This window comes from Oncorhynchus gorbuscha, unplaced genomic scaffold, assembly GCF_021184085.1.
Source record: "Oncorhynchus gorbuscha isolate QuinsamMale2020 ecotype Even-year unplaced genomic scaffold, OgorEven_v1.0 Un_scaffold_781, whole genome shotgun sequence".
Taxonomy (NCBI): Eukaryota; Metazoa; Chordata; class Actinopteri; order Salmoniformes; family Salmonidae; genus Oncorhynchus; species Oncorhynchus gorbuscha.
Window position 1 is genome coordinate 16,892 of NW_025745810.1, and position 18,109 is coordinate 35,000.

General features: G+C 42.9%; 1 pseudogene; it reads left to right on the forward strand.

Annotated features, from left to right (window-relative positions):
• The first annotated feature begins 12,675 nt into the window (after positions 1–12,675).
• Positions 12,676–18,109, forward strand: part of LOC124020245 — a 155,872-nt pseudogene continuing 150,438 nt past the window's right edge.

Below are 18,109 nucleotides of genomic sequence, written 5' to 3' on the forward strand. Positions count from 1 at the left end.
TGTGTGTAGACTATGTGTGTATGTATAGACTATGTGTGTGTGAAGACCATTTGTGTGTGTGTGTGTGTGTGTGTGTGTGTGTGTGTGTGTGTGTGTGTGTGTGTGTGTGTGTGTGTGTGTGTGTGTGTGTGTGTGTGTGTGTGTGTGTGTGTGTGTGTGTGTGTGTGTGTGTGTGTGTGTGCTATTTGAGTACGCATGTCACGCCTTGGTCATTGTATTTTGTGTTTTTGTTATATGTTTGGGTAGGCCAGGGTGTGACATGGGTTTATATGTTGTGTTTCGTATTGGGGTTTGTATTATTTGGGATCGCGGCTGATTAGGGGTGTGGTATAGGTTTGGCTGCCTGAGGCGATTCTCAATTAGAGTCAGGTGCTTATCGTTGTCTCTGATTGGGAACCGTATTTAGGCAGCCTGCGTTCGCTTTGTATTTCGTGGGTGTTTGTACCTGTCTCTGTGTTGTAGTCACCAGATAGGCTGTAATTAGTTTCACGTTCCGTTCTGTTGTTTTTGTATTTGGTTTCAGTTATTTTCATGTACCGCGATTCTTTTATTAAAGTCATGAGTAACCTACACGCTGCATTTCGGTCCGACTCTCTTCATTCAACAGACGAACGCGACGAATTATTCGGAGAATGGACATGGGAAGACGTGTTGGATGGTAAAGGTTGTTACACTTGGGAGGAGATATTGGCCGGAAGAGATCGCCTCCCATGGGAACAGGTGGAGGCACTAAGGAGAGCAGAGGCAGCCGGAGATAGGAGCCGACGATACGAGGGAACACGGTTGGCAAGGAAACCTGAAAAGCAGCCCCAAAAAATTATTGGGGGGGGGGCTAGAAGGGAGAATAGTTATGCCAGGTAGGAGACCTGCGCAAACTCCCTGTGCTCACCGTTGGGCTAGAGAGACCGGGCAGGCACCGTGTTATGCTATGGAGCGCACACGGTGTTTTCAGTGCGGGAGCATAGCCCGGTGCGGCACATACCAGCTCTTCCTATTGGCCGGGCTAGAGTGGGCATCGAGCCAGGTAAGCTTGGGCAGGCTCGGTGCTCAAGAGCTCCAGTGCGCCTGCACGGTCCGGTCTATCCAGAGCCACCTCTACACACCAGTCCTCCAGTAGCAGCTCCCCGCACCAGGCTTCCTGTGTGTGTCCTCGATCCAGTACCACCAGTTCCAGCACCACGCACCAGGCCTCCAGTGCGCCTCGCCTGTTCAGCGCAGCCAGCGCTTTTCTCCTCTCCTGCGCTGTCGGAGTCTCCTGCCTGTTTAGCGCAGCCAGAGCTTTTCTCCTCTCCTGCGCTGCCGGAGTCTCCCGTCTGCCCAGCGCCGCCAGTGCTCCCAGTCTGCCCAGCGCAGCCAGCGCTTTTCTCCTCTCCTGCGCTGTCGGAGTCTCCTGCCTGTTTAGCGCAGCCAGAGCTTTTCTCCTCTCCTGCGCTGCCGGAGTCTCCCGTCTGCCCAGTGCCGCCAGTGCTCCCAGTCTGCCCAGCGCCGCCAGTGCTCCCAGTCTGCCCAGCGCCGCCAGTGCTCCCAGTCTGCCCAGCGCCGCCAGTACCGCCAGTCTGCCCAGCGCCGCCAGTGCCGCCAGTCAGCCCAGCGCCGCCAGACAACCAGTCTCTTCCAGATCTGCCAGACAACCAGTCTCTTCCAGATCTGCCAGACAACCTGACTCTTCCAGTTCCGCCAGCCAGGATTTACCGGAGCCTACTACCTGCCTGAGCTTCCTCTCAGTACTGGGCTTCCTCTCAGTACTGGGCTTCCTCTCAGTACCGGGCTTCCCCTCAGTACCGGGCTTCCCCTCAGTACCGGGCTTCCCCTCAGTACCGGGCTGCTTCGGTCCCGAGCTGCCCCTCTGTCCCGAGCTGCCCCTCTGTCCCAAGCTGCCCCTCTGTCCCGAGCTGCCCCTCTGTCCCAAGCTGCCCCTCTGTCCCGGGATGCCCTTCAGTCCCGAGCTGCCCCTCAGTCCCGAGCTGCCCCTCTGTCCCGAGATGCCCCTCTGTCCCGAGATGCCCCTCTGTCCTGAGATGCCCCTCTGTCCTGAGATGCCCCTCTGTCCTGAGCTGCCCCTCTGTCCCGAGCTGCCCCTCTGTCCCGAGCTGCCCCTCTGTCCCGAGCTGCCCCTCTGTCCCGAGCTGCCCCTCTGTCACAAGCTGCTCCTCAGTTATGTGGGGATCTGGGTGAGGACTATTAGGCCATGGTCGGCGGAGAAGGTGGATTATCCCAGGACGCGAAGGGGAGGAAATAGGACATTAATGGAGTGGGGTCCACGTCCCGAGCCAGAACCGCCACCATGGACAGACGCCCACCAGGACCCTCCCTATGCTCTTGAGGTGCGTCCGGGAGTCCGCACCTTAGTGGGGGGGGTTCTGTCACGCCTTGGTCATTGTATTTTGTGTTCTTGTTATATGTTTGGGTAGGCCAGGGTGTGACATGGGTTTATATGTTGTGTTTTGTATTGGGGTTTGTATTATTTGTGATCACGGCTGATTAGGGGTGTGGTATAGGTTTGGCTGCCTGAGGCGATTCTCAATTAGAGTCAGGTGCTTATCGTTGCCTCTGATTGGGAACCGTATTTAGGCAGCCTGAGTTCGCTTTGTATTTCGTGGGTGTTTGTACCTGTCTCTGTGTTGTAGTCACCAGATAGGCTGTAATTAGTTTCACGTTCCGTTCTGTTGTTTTTGTATTTGGTTTCAGTTATTTTCATGTACCGCGATTCTTTTATTAAAGTCATGAGTAACCTACACGCTGCATTTCGGTCCGACTCTCTTCATTCAACAGACGAACGCCGTTACAACGCAAGCAAGAGAGAGCATTCATTATTAACGATGGTAAACACTAGATAGTGGGTCTAATGATTTTGTGTTGACCTCCCTTTATTAATGACTGATCCTGTATAATGAGTATAGGGGAAGTACAAAAGCCCTCTGTTCAGTATTTATCAGTTTATTCTTCTAACTTGGATCAAAGCTGATTGCTCGACCCATTGGCAAGCAAGGGCTTTAAAAATAGCAAATCTTTTACATTTACTAGCTGAGTAAGTATTTATATTTCGTGTGTTTAAATGTATTGACTGAAATGAGACAGAATATCTTAGCCATGCAAATTCTCTCTCAATACATTTCTTGGAACAAGAAAGAAAATCGTACTTGCAAAAACAAGTTTTGACATAAAGGATCCCTAATTCTCAGTCTGGATGGAGACAAGCGGAATGTTTATTTGGCACCAAGCGGTTTGAAACAGGCAGAGGATACCTGGGGTTGTTTGGGGGGGATCAATCAATCAATTACTGGACTTTATCCCTAACCCCTAACCACAGACCCAATACTTGATGTCCAATTTGTGTCTTCATCCAAGAAATGCACAATCCACACTTTTCTCCCCCAGCTCTCCTGATAGCTAGATTTAATCTCGGCCGTGTCACTCTTGGCAGTGCCCCCGGCCCTCCTCCTTATCGATCAGACAGGAGCGAACAGGGTGGGGTGAGGAGAGGTGATTGGTATCGAGCTGGACGTGAGAGCCACCGGGGTCAATGAGATGCACCCAATAAAGATTTCACACGGCATTAATGTGGTCGCACCCTCCCATACAACTCCTCCTTGAGCACGACATTAGAATAATGGCCTCTCAATTGAAGGTTGATGCACATGGTCCTCTGCTTCCATCCACTCTATTTTATATGAATAAAACAGTAATGTAGTAAAATTAACAATTGAAGGAAACCAGTAAACAGCAGTAATCTCTGGAGGTGGCAAAGGTATAGTTTGGAGTATTTGGAGTTGATTCTATTGGTTTTATTGGGGTATTTGTAGTTGATTCTATTGGTTGTATTGGAGTATTTGTAGTTGATTCTATTGGTTGTATTGGAGTATTTGTAGTTGATTCTATTGGTTGTATTGGGGTATTTGGAGTTGATTCTATTGGTTTTATTGGAGTATTTGGAGTTGATTCTATTGGAGTATTTGGAGTTGATTCTATTGGTTTTATTGGAGTATTTGTAGTTGGTTCTATTGGTTTTATTGGAGTATATGGAGTTGATTCTTTTTTTTTTTTTGGAGTATTTGTAGTTGGTTCTGTTGGTTTTATTGGAGTATATGGAGTTGGTTCTATTGGTTTTATTGGAGTATATGGAGTTGATTCTATTGGTTTTATTGGAGTATTTGGAGTTGATTCTATTGGTTTTATTGGAGTATTTGTAGTTGGTTCTATTGGTTTTATTGGAGTATATGGAGTTGATTCTGATTTTTTTTTGGAGTATTTGTAGTTGGTTCTGTTGGTTTTATTGGAGTATATGGAGTTGGTTCTATTGGTTTTATTGGAGTATATGGAGTTGATTCTATTGGTTTTATTGGACTAATTGGAGTTGATTTTGTTAGTTTAACTGGAGTTGATTCTGTTGGTTTATTTGGAGTTGATTCTGTTGGTTTTATTGGAGTATTTGGACTTGATTCTATTGGTTTTACTGGAGTATTTGGACTTGATTCTATTGGTTTTATTGGAGTATTTGGACTTGATTCTATTGGTTTTACTGGAGTATTTGGAGTTGATTCTATTGGTTTTACTGGAGTATTTGGACTTGATTCTATTGGTTTTACTGGAGTATTTGGAGTGGATTATATTGGTTTTATTGGAGTATTTGGAGTTGATTCTATTGGTTTTACTGGAGTATTTGGAGTGGATTATATTGGTTTTATTGGAGTATTTGGAGTTGATTCTATTGGTTTTACTGGAGTATTTGGAGTTGATTCTATTGGTTTTATTGGACTAATTGGAGTTGATTCTGTTGGTTTTATTGGAGTTGATTCTGTTGGTTTTATTGGAGTTGATTCTGTTGGTTTTATTGGAGTATTTGGAGTTGATTCTATTGGTTTTATTGGAGTATTTGGAGTTGATTCTATTGGTTTTATTGGACTAATTGGAGTTGATTCTATTGGTTTTATTGGAGTATATGGAGTTGATTCTATTGGTTGTACTGGAGTATTTGGAGTTGATTCTATTGGAGTATTTGGAGTTGATTCTATTGGTTTTATTGGAGTATTTGGAGTTGATTCTATTGGTTTTATTGGACTAATTGGAGTTGATTCTATTGGTTTTATTGGAGTATTTGGAGTTGATTCTATTGGTTTTATTGGAGTATTTGGAGTTCATTCTATTGGTTTTATTGGAGTATATGGAGTTGATTCTATTGGTTTTATTGGAGTATATGGAGTTGATTCTATTGGTTTTATTGGAGTATATGGAGTTGATTCTATTGGTTTTATTGGAGTTGATTCTGTTGGTTTTATTGGAGTATTTGTAGTTGGTTCTGTTGGTTTTATTTGTGAAACGTTGTGCCTTGTAGTTCTAAAGGTGCTTGCTGTGAATCAGACCTAAGCCATGCTATTGTGGAGACATTTGCTCTACAGAGCAAATTCTGCCCGGGTCTCCCCGTGACCATCGCATGAACAACCTGTCTTCATGTTTTTGTCAATGAGCTAGTTGGATTTTAAGCCATAGAATAATACAGCAACCTCCGACGTTCACAATCTCCCCACACGTCGATAAATGTTGCATGGGACCGGCAATGCTCAGAAAACGATGGTGGAAAATTGCAAGAGTACGTTATAATACTTTTATTGCATCAAATGGTTGTTTTATGCAACAGAATAGAGCATTCTTATAACTATTGTGTGTGTGTTCTACTGAGGATGGACTTCTGGGAGTTAACACTGACAGGAGATTTACAATGTCTTTTGAGTGATAAAACCTAAAGAGACCGCATTCCAGAGAACATGAGTTAATGTTTCTGTTCTATAAGGTACCAGGGAGACATGGCTCCAGTATGGAGTTGGGGAGCCAACTGGTCTCTACACAATGAAAACTGTTGACACAGCAGATACTGTCTACTGTGAATTATAGGTATCTTTCATACAAATCTTAACCTTGTGACACATTCTATACATCTTTTGTTCGTCATGTAGGTTGAACGGGGTGTACCTTGGCTATAAAATACCTTTGTACTTTTGTCTCGGGGCTGTCACGGCCATTGAATGAAGAGGACCAAGGTGCAGCGTTGTGAGCGTACATATTCTTTTTTATTAGAAAAGACGCCGAACAAAACAATAAACACTACAAAACAAACCGTGAAGCTAAAGGCTGTGTGCCATAAACTAAGTAAACTTCCCACAAAGAGAGGTGGGAAAAGGGCTACCTAAGTATGGTTCTTAATCAGAGACAACGATTAGCCAGCTGTCCCTGATTGAGAACCCTACCCGGCCAAACATAGAAATACAAATAATAGAACATAGAATACCCACCCGAAATCACACCCTGACCAAATCAAATAGAGACATAAAAACGATCTCTAAGGTCAGGGCGTGACAGGGGTTCTCAACAAATCATCTGAGATTCATCGACCACCTCTCCATATCGTAGAGCACTCAATCGATTCACTTTATATGTGTGCGTTGTATTGACTTGCTCCCTTATTAATAAGTGACTTGTGTGATAAGTTTGTCTCTCCTCATTTGATAGTAAAGAAATTAACCACCACAAAACCCAACTAGAACATTGGGACAACAGTCATGTGTCAGGGTTGGGTTTCACAACAGATCTCCCTTTCATGTCTACATTGTAAATGTTTTTTATGATCGCTCTCTGGTCATTTCAATTGACTAATGTCCTTGCCTGATGCTTTGATATAAATCACCTAGACAATTTAGAATAGAACCACTTGACTATGCTGTTAAATGAAGCATTTTGTGAGTGATTAATCTTTACCGGTCTTAAATTGCTTTATGTAGGAGTCAATCTTTATTGCTCTTTATTAGCATAAAGTCTCAAATCTCTTCCAAAGCCCACCTTTCCCGCGCCATCTATATGCTAGACATTGTTCAAAATGTTGAAGGATGAAGAACAAGCAAATCATTTGTTCAACTACTGATAATTTTGCTGTGATGTTTGAAGCCTCTGCTCAGGCAAAGGTTATGTTGAGTTAAGGTTGAGTGAGTCAAGCACACCATCATTGCAGAGCAATGGGCAAATGCACACTAAACAACACTACAGTCATGATTTTCTCTCCTCATAAGGACCCTCTGACCTCATTCCTGCCTGAGGAAATGTAGTGATGCAATCCACGTTCCAAACCAGTGAGTCATCCTGGGATCTTACTGAATAAAAAGGTCTAAATTCCAGTAAAACTAGTTGGTTCTAATGTTATCCACGTCAAGAAAACGTCAATAGCACTGGCAGTGTTCATTTACTCCCCAAAGAACCCAAGTATTCGATATGGTGAACTCTCCTTTCAACTAACTCTTCAGCGCTTGCCTCACATGAAGCATGCGCTGGGTACTTATTATTTTGAAGAATTCCTGAAATTGAATGACAAATGTTACATTTTAAACTGGTTTCACACTGTAATTTGAGCCCAATACACAGTTTAACATTGTGTCCTTGATAATATCCATTCTGTATAAATGTGTATAAAGGAACGTTGCATGTAGTTCATAGAGAATCTATAAATAAGTCCTAAGTGCCAGAACACATAAGGGTTTTCTCAATAACATCCTCTACTGTGAGTGACATATTCACATTGATCAGAGAAATACACTTCCTAAGACACAACCATGACAGCTCAGATGTCCTCCTGGGAACTGCCAGTAGAATCTTCATTGTGTATGACAGAAACGATTTGGTGAGATGAGATCCAATTTCCATTTGCTTCTGGAGAAAGATAATATCCAATAGGACTATACAATGTTGATGCTATTTTTCATGCAGTGGCCTAAAAAGCAGCATTTGTCAAATGTTTTCATTCGTTTATGTAAAAGAGAACAGAAGGCAATATTACGTTTTAAAGTGCTTGAAGCAAAAACAAATCTTTGATCAAAACTGGAAGTATGGCAAGCTTTACGTCTTTTTCAACTAAAGTGCTTGAAGCAAAACAAATCCTTTGATCAAAATTGCTGCTGGAAGTATGAAATCAAAGTACTTTCAAAACAAGCTGGATTAGCTTGGGGAGCCAACACAAGTCTTCAGGTAACAGTACTCATCACTGAATCACCTTTGATATGAACTTGGGGAGCCAACACAAGTCTTCAGGTAACAGTACTCATCACTGAATCACCTTTGATATGAACTTGGGGAGCCAACACAAGTCTTCAGGTAACAGTACTCATCACTGAATCACCTTTGATATGAACTTGGGGAGCCAACACAAGTCTTCAGGTAACAGTACTCATCACTGAATCACCTTTGATATGAACTTGGGGAGCCAACACAAGTCTTCAGGTAACAGTACTCATCACTGAATCACCTTTGATATGAACTTGGGGAGCCAACACAAGTCTTCAGGTAACAGTACTCATCACTGAATCACCTTTGATATGAACTTGGGGAGCCAACACAAGTCTTCAGGTAACAGTACTCATCACTGAATCACCTTTGATATGAACTTGGGGAGCCAACACAAGTCTTCAGGTAACAGTACTCATCACTGAATCACCTTTGATATGAACTTGGGGAGCCAACACAAGGTCTTCAGGTAACAGTACTCATCACTGAATCACCTTTGATATGAACTTGAGGGAGCCAACACAAGTCTTCAGGTAACAGTTCATCAGAATCACCTTTCATATGAACTGAATCACCTTTGATATGAACTGTGAAAATATTTTTATTAACAGGCAAGTCCCAAGGCCTAGTTAACTGCCTGTTCAGGGGCAGAACGACAAATTTGTACCTTGTCAGCTCGGGGTTTGAACTAACACCTTTTACTAGTCCAACACTCTAACCACTGATACGCTGCCGCAAAAACACTCTCAAATCTAATGCTGATTGCTCCCAAAGGTCATTAAAGGTCATAGGATATACAGTATATGGCATTGATAGTAACTGGTAGCTATTGTTGGTGACACACTGAAATAAATCAAAATTGGTCTATGTGGTAACACGTAATAACTCAACTTGAAGAAACTCACCATCCACCCTCTACTTCTGTCCATCCCACACTGTCTGACCCTAGCAGTTCCCTGAATCTTCAGGAAGGTCATTGGTGTCAGCGGTGGGACTCACCTCTCTCAGCCTGCACGTAATAAGGGAGTTCAGGTCACCACAGCAATATATCTCATCCAGCACCAAAAGAAGACTGCACTGGTCACATTTCCATTTTCACAAGCACATCGTAAAACCGTTTTTGGCTCCTCTTTCACTGATCGGGCACAAGAGCCATTTTTCACTTTGCGAGGCTGGTGTGGCGGCCATATGGAACGGGGCCCTGGCTGCACTCTTGTTGGCTCCCCATTGTGTGCCTCATCTCTCAGAGTTTCAAGGTCAGCCAAGATGTATGAATTCCCCCCCGTCCCTTTGTTGCTTTATGAAACTTTACAAACACATATTTTTAACCTAGTGGGTTCTCTACCGCATCTTTAGCTTAATTTCATCAGCATATTATCAAATGTTGTACCTAGTTGAAGTTGGAATCATTATTGGTGAAACTGCCATGTCCGTTTGTGATGTCACAACAAGAAAAAAGTTACTGCAAACAACAAACAGTGTGTTTTCCCCTCTCAGACATCACTGCACATGTGATATATGAGCTCTGATAGGTTGGAGGACGTCCTCAGGAAGTTGACACCATTTCTGTGTAAATCTATGGAAAGGGGAGAGAACCATGAGCCTCCTAGTATAGTTTAATCTAAAAAGGATAACTTCTTTTATTGTTTCACTATTTTTATTTTTATTAAAATTCCCTGAGTATGGTCCTCTGCTTCCTCCTCTGAGGAGCCTCTACTGAGCTTATGTTCTGACGTTCTGACGTTCTGACGAGACTTTAATGGGGGATATTTTCTGGCACACTGTAATACACTTCATCTACTGTGCATCTACAAACTAACATCATCCCACCTGGAATGTCACAAACTAACAGTATTTTAGACAGAGACATAAAAGTGGAAAAATTTAGATTTAAATGGAATTCTGCAATTGGCACATCGATTTTTGGGCTTTTAAATGAATGCTATTGATTCACGTCATGGGGGTCATGTAACCACTACAAAGCCCATTTACTCTCCTCACTTCGTAGAACACCCTATCCATCTGGTTGACTTATGAAGAGACTGGGGTGCAAAACGCTCCTTTGTGCCTCCTCCAGTTCACTGAAATGCCACATTGCTGCATGCAAAGGGATGGAGTGTTCAGCGCTTTTTGTTTGTTTTGATGCACTTTTTGCACATCTACTGAAAACATTGGCTTGAGGCGATTCCAATGACTCTGCATAATAAAGACAGTCATTTTCAAACTGCCGTGTTTAAAGAGAGCGGAACCTAAGTGAGAAGCTGATTTATACAATCCTATTTGGATCCTACATCATTGCCAGCCACCTCCCTTTAGGCTTTACAAGTCTAACATCAAAATGACTAATCAGAGTAACACAAACACTGTGGCGTGATAACGCTGACAACAATGCAACACTAATCACACTTCAAATCTCCCTAGAGAACATTAGTTGCATAACCTCATTGTTTATCTGATGCAGGAAACATCTAGAGTACTTTGAAAGGGCCCGACTGTCACACGGCAGACCATGCAACAAAGTCACAAACGTAACCTTAACCCTAACATTAACCACATTGCTAACCTTATGCTTAACCTAACCCTAATCTTAAATTAAGACCAAAAAGCTCATTTTTATTTTCATACATTTTTTACAATCTATATTTTTTTTGCGACTGGCCCATCTAGCCGAAACTGCTCAGCTCTGCCTCCAGGACATTATTCACCCCAATAAACGTAAATCTGCATTAAAATAAGGTCTTATTGACTAGATATATAGGCTATAGCATGTTCCCAGTGCTCAAAACACACCGTAATGGGGAAACTCACCTCATCCACCACCAATTAGATGGGCGATGCCACGGCAGCCATCTGCTTAATATCTCATTCAAAAGATAGCACCCTACGACAGGTAATGTACTCATCACTGCCCTGGGATATTGGAGTCTCCTGTAATCACTGGGTAGAATGCCCCCTACTGCCACTTCCAGCATACTGTATATATATTTGTTCCTTTATTTAACTAGGCAAGTCAGTTAAGAACACATTCATATTTCTGACGGCCTAGGAACAGTGGGTTAACTGCCTTGTTCAGGGGCAGAATGACAGATTTTTACCTTGTTAGCTCGGGGATTCAATGTAGCAACCTTTCAGTTACTGGCCCAATACGCTAACAACTAGGCTACCTGCCACCCCAAATGGACTCACATCCATGGATCGACCAGTACCAGCCCTGCTTAGTTTTAGAAGCCAAAAAGCTTTAAAATGTAGATTGGTATGGGTGTTGGCAAACCCCATCAAGAGGGAGTGTTACCTGATTCTACATGTTTCTGATATGTTCTAATGGCACTACACTTTACCTTTGATGGGGTTAAGAGTCACTTCAAATGTTGGAACCTAAACCTGAAAGAATTCATTTCTCCCACCGAACCATGGCTCAAATGGCCTTCTCCAGGCCTTAATCCTAGACCACTTGGCTGTGCCAGAGACACAGATCGAGGCCTTGGCACAGTGCATCGGGTAGGGCTGTGGGTAGAGGGAGGACTGCTCCCCAGAACGGCTTAGTGGCTGCTATTTGGTTAGCATTAAAATGTGTTGAAAGGTTGATAATTCAGGAGATGGCTGGTTACATGGCTATCATCATTTCCTATTTTAATGTCTCATCTCTTACTGTGTTTTACAATGTTTAAATGAACTCAAAAATATGTTTGTGACAATTGAAATATTTTTGATGTGTCCTTGAGCAAGGCACTTAACCCTAATTGCTCCTGTAAGTTGCTCTGGGTAAGAGCATCTGCTAAATGACTAAAATGTACGGGAAATGTAAACAAACAGTATCTTCATTCTCTCCATAAGGTTGTTGCACTTTACATTAAATAGGTGCAGGTATATTCAAGTGCATGCAATTCACTAGTTCCAATTGAAATGCACTTATTTGCTCTGGGTGTCTGGCATGCTCTGGTTTTGTACTCACATTCATGGAAGTCTTAAGCCAACAGCATATCAGGAGCCGTTGGCAGAAAGGGAAGGAGAGTTAGAGAGGATATAACACAACAGGGACCTACCATGTCTAAAAGCAGGTACTTATCCACCTTTAAAATAGTTACTGATGGGAAGTCCTTTTTCTGTTTCAATAGTCCTCAAGGATCAATGTCCTGGATGTTCATACTGTTTAATTAGTATTTATTTCAATAATGATTTATTATTGATCCTTTATATTGTTCATACTGTTGATATTATCTGGTCAGGTGGAGGGTTCCTGACTCCTGCACAGCAACTCTAGTCTGGTTCCTTTCAAGGGTTGTTCACGCCTACACTGTCACCCTCTGCTTGGTCCTTAGGGTCTTAGGGCCTGGTTTGCATTTATTGGCCTATACATTTAATTTGATGTATTGGTTCTTTCAAATGAAGTTGTGGTGTGATGCACACCACGGGAAGGTCAGCCTTGTGTGAAGAATTAAAACGTTTCTCGGTTCAAATAGAGTGCTGTGTAAATACTTTGAATAAATGTTACTGTAGGGCATTTTCAGGCAAACACACTCCACTGTTGTTGCTGCTGTGTTGACATCATCCACCCACTAGCTCTTCCTCCAATCAGAGAGCTCATCGGAGGATGTTGATCGTTGCATCAGCATCATTTCTCGCATCCTCACGGCGTAGGCACTACGCAGGGTGAGTGGGAGAGAGGGAGCTACAGAGAGAGAGAGAGAGAGAGGGAGAGAAGTGAGAGAGAAAGAGAAGCCATTACGGAGATTCCACACAGAGAATCGTCAGACGGCAGAGAAAGCATCCCAGCTTTGCATGTAGGTCGACCGAGCGCCTCGCCAAAACCACTCGAGGAGAGAATCTGAGCAGGAAAGGCTGATCACGAAAATCCAAACGTGATAGATATTAAACCAGGTATGGAGAGCCTGCTAGATAACCCAATGAAAGCCGTGCTGTATCTGAAGGAACTCACCACCATCGTGCAGAACCAGCAGAGCCTGATCCAGACGCAGCGCCAGCGTATCGACGAGCTCGAGCGGAAGGTGGAGGACCTCATTGGGGAAAACCGCCACCTGCGGGACCCCCATCAGTCCTATCACCACCACCACCACCCGTCTCCCCGCAGTACAAGCCCCCAGCCACCCGTCCACCTGCACCAGCATCCAGGGGGCATCAAAGCCGGGGTTCATCCTAGCCAGCAACCGCAGCAGGTCGCCTCTTTGTCGGCACAGCCTCCGCAGCATCCTCCCCCTCCGACGCCTCCAGTTCACCATCCGCAGCAACTGCAGCTGGTGCCCACCTCCCCGCCGTCTCCAAAAGCGGGCCAGAGCAGCCCCGACTCAGCGGAGGAGGACAAGAAAAGCCCGGCGTGCTGCAAGTCCCTGGTCCCGCAAACACCTACGACTCTGTGCCGCTCCGTTGGACTTGCCAGGAAAGCAGAGTGAGTAGCCTTATGCAACATTATTGCCTATATATTTTACCCACATCTAGCTAGAATTCCATTAAGGCGAATTTCTTAGCTAGTCTACCTGTCTCTCGAGTGTTTGGCTAGCTAGCCAACGTTACAAACATAGCCCAACAAACATAACACGACCCAGTAAAGTTACTATTTTACTCTTTAAATTCCCGATAAATTGCATGATATGTTATATTGACAAACATTGGGATCCTAACAAAGATGAGCGAAAATGTCTGTATAAAATACATAAGTCAAATAATGAGCTATATCGTATGCTCCAAAAAAATGGGGAAATTACATTATTTTATATTAGTGAATACATTTGCTCAGATTAAAAAACATTTTGTTTAGCAAGTAATATTTATTTTCCTCAAAAAGGTAGTTGGTCAAAGTTACCCACATCCCTGTTTTCAATACCTCACTAGTTTGCTGTAGGCTACCTGCACCAGAATGCCAGTCTTTTTCCTTTTTAAATTGGGAGACCATTTGTTTTCAGCACTTTTATTTCCATGACTGATCAAAACTCGTTTTCTCACGCCTCTCTTGTATCGATACAGCAGCAATATGTTTGGAACATGGAATCACAATACATCATCATGAGAATGGTGAGAATCCTAAGTATCCTGGTAATATATCTGGATGTCCCTGGCAGCTCCCAGCCCTGTATTGTTGCAGGAACATGTTTTTTTGTTGTTGTTGAGTGAAATGGAGGCGTTTGATGCACAGGAATGATAATAATGGTAAGTTAATAAGAACATAAAAACCTATACTTAATGATAAAACAGATGCATTTTCCTTTGGTAAGGAGATCGCAGAGCAGCATGCAGACTAATGTGTTACTTTTATTATATAGCCTCGGCCTAAATCATAATCATATCGCAGGACATGGCCCTTTTCTGACATAACTGGTTTATTCCTGCTACACAATCAATATTAGGCTTCCATTTCTACATCGCTCAATTCAGATTTCTATACTCCATTCTTTGACTTTTGGATTGTGTGTATTGAATTGTTAGATACCACTGCACTGTTGCAGCTAGGAACACAAGCATTTTGCTACACCTGCAATAACATCTGCTAAATATGGGTATGTGACCAATGCGATTTGATTTGATTTGATTTGAATAGCCAAACATGCTGAAAAGTAAATAGCCCAGTACCCTGTTTAAATTTGAGGGTATGGGTAGACTATATTATTCTATGCCATAGGAACACGATGTTATAGCCTATTTCAATTCAGAGCCTGTACCAAGGCAGAACTTAGAAGCAATCATCTATTGATGAACAAAATATGAAACTATTTCTATTTTCCATAGAAGTGTGCTTTAAATAGTTTGAATTGACAATCAGTTGCAGAATGTGCTGCCAGTGTTTGGCACTCCCTATATGTGGCATGCAGTTTGAAAAAGTCACTGAAAAAGATAAAAACATTAGGCTCACACTTCTACAGAAATGTGATGGAATTTGCCATTGCTCTTTCTTTTAGAACCTGTCATGGCCCAGTTCCAGCATCTCCAAGTCAAAGGCTACAGCAAATGGACGTTTTTGTCACCGTAGAAAATGAATGGAGGGCGTTTACCAGGCTAGGTTGTAACGCTCGTTCACAAGAACACAAATACAGTATGGCTTTGATTTATCAATGAAAATGTTGTGTATATGTTGTGTGCAACACTTTGATAAATTGCAATAATTTGTTGCGCACGCAAATCCTTTAATCTCCACGTACGCCAGAATTGTGTGAGAAATGTACACACGGTTGATAAATGAGGTCCCTGGAGTTTGCTAAACAGTATTGGCACTTGGATTGGAACCGGTGCATTGGTCAGATGACATGAAAATGTAACTCTTTGGCGTTGAACCACCATTGAAAAGCTGTGGTTTGAATTGAAGAGTGCAGAGTCCATTATCACAGATGAAGGCTGTCAAGGATCTGGAAGGATCCTGTATGAATGAACTGTCTAAGATTCCTCCCAATATGTTCTCCAACTCTTAAAACATTTTAGAAAGGTATTGAAAACAGGGGTGTCAATCATTTTCACCCCTTCCTTTTTGAAAAATAAGACACACACACACACACACACACACACACACACACACACACACACACACACACACACACACACACACACACACACACACACACACACACACACACACACACACACACACACACACACACACAACCTTTAAACCTAGCAACCCCCTATGCTCCTATGAGTCCCCTCTTTCAAAGTCACTGAGATCTCTTCTTCTAGCCATGGTGGCCTAAATAATGGACAGCTGGGCATTTTTATACATGACCCTAAGCATTATTTTAATTGCTTAATTAACTCAGGAACAACACCTGCGTGGAAGCAGCTGCTTTCAATATATTTTATACCCCTCATTTAGTCAAGTGTTTCCTTTATGTTGGAAGTTACCTGTAGCTCGGCCTGTATTATTATCAAAATGCTCCAATCAGTCAGAAATCTTTTCAGCTGGTTAAATGGAGATGACAAACCAGCACATGTGAGCTGACTCGTGTTGATGAACATCAAGCAAGCTATGCAATCCCCAATGGCATAATTTATATGCCATTCATGAGCTAGTGATTCATTATCTGAAAGGTTTTTTTCTTGAAGCTTCAGTTTTCAGTTGATAATACAGTGTCTTCGTAAAGTATTCAGACCCCTTGACTTTTTCCACATTTTGTTATGTGACAGCCTTATTCTAAAATGGATTAAATATATTTTTTTCCCTCACCATAACGACAACGCAAAAACAGGTCTTTAGAATTGTTTTCAAATGTATATATAGATATATAAAAAAAACTAGAAATATCACATTTGCATAAGTATTCAGACCCTTTACGCAGTACTTTGTTAAAGCACTTTTGGCAGAGATTACAGCATCGAGTCTACTTGGGTATGACGCTACAAGCTCGACACACCTGTATTTGGGGAGTTTCTCCCATTCTTCTCTGCAGATCCTCTCAAGCTCTGTCAGGTTGGATAGGGAGCATCTCTGCACAGATATTTTCAGGTCTCTCCAGAGATGTTCGATCAGGTTCAAATCCAGGCTCTGGTTGGGCCACTCAAGGACATTCAGAGACTCCCGAAGCCACTCCTGTGTTGTCTATGCTGTGTGTTTAGGATCGTTGTCCTGTTGGAAGGTGTACGTTCGGTCTGAGGTCCTGAACGCTCTGGAGCAGGTTTTCATCAAGGATCTCTCTTTACATTTACATTTACATTTAAGTCATTTTTACTTTGCTCCGTTCATATTTGCTTGGATCCTGACTAGTCTCCCAGTCCCTGCAGTTGAAAAACATCCCTACAGCATGATGCAGCTACCACCGTGCTTCACCGTAGGGATGGTGCCAGGTTTCCTCCAGACGTGAAGCTTTGGATTCAGGCCAAAGAGTTCAATCTTGGTTTCATCAGACCAGAGAATCTTGTTTCTCATGGTCTGAGTGTCTTTAGGTGCCTTTTGGCAAACTCTAAGTGGGCGGTCATGTGCCTTTTATTGAGGAGTGGCTTCCATCTGGCCCCTCTACCATGAAGACCTGATTGGTGCTGCAGAGATGGTTGTCCTTCTGGAAAGTTCTCCCATCTCCACAGAGGAACTCTAGAGCTCTGTCAGAGTGACCATCGGGTTCTTGGGCACCTCCCTGACCAAGGCCCTTCTCCCCCAATTGCTCAGTTTAGCGGGCGGACAGCTCTAGGAAGAGTCTTGGTTCCAAACTTCTTCCATTTAAGAATAATGGAGGCCACTGTGTTCTTGGGGACCTTCAATTCTACAGAAATGTTTTGGTACCCTTTCCTAGATCTGTGCCTCGACACAATCCTGTCTCTGAGCTCTACGGACAATTCTTTCGACCTCATGGCTTGGTTTTTACTGTGGCAGGCGTGTGCCTTTCCAAATCATGTCCAATCAATTGAATTTACCACAGGTGGAGTCAATTAAGTTGTAGAAACATCTCAAGTGTAACGTCGTTCTTCATTTGTCGAAAGAGAGTCGGACCGAAATGCAGCGTGGTTGTTACTCATGTTCTTTAATGAATGAAATGACGATACATGAAATAACTATACAAATACAAAACAACAAACGGAACGTGAAACCTAATTACAGCCTATCTGGTGAAACTACACAGAGACAGGAACAATCACCCACGAAATACACTGTGAAACCCCGGCTACCTAAATACGGTTCCCAATTAGAGACAACCAGAATCACCTGACTCTGATTGAGAACCGCCTCAGGCAGCCAAGCCTATACAACACCCCTACTCAACCGCAATCCCAAGTACTACAAACCCCAATACGAAAATACAATATATAAACCCATGTCACACCCTGGCCTGACCAAATATATAACGAAAACACAAAATACAATGACCAAGGCGTGACATCAAGGATGATCAATGGAAACAGGATGCACCTGAGCTCAATGTCAAGCCTCATAGCAAAAGGTGTGAATACTTATATAAATAAGGTATTTCTGTTTTTAATTTTTAATATATTTGAAAAATCCAAAAATCCTGTTGTCGTTTTGTCATTATAGGGTATTGTGTGTAGATGATGAGGAAAAATGTGAATTCAGTACATTTTTGAATATGGCAGTAACGTAACAAAATGTGGAAAAAGTCAAAGGGCCCTCAATGAAAAC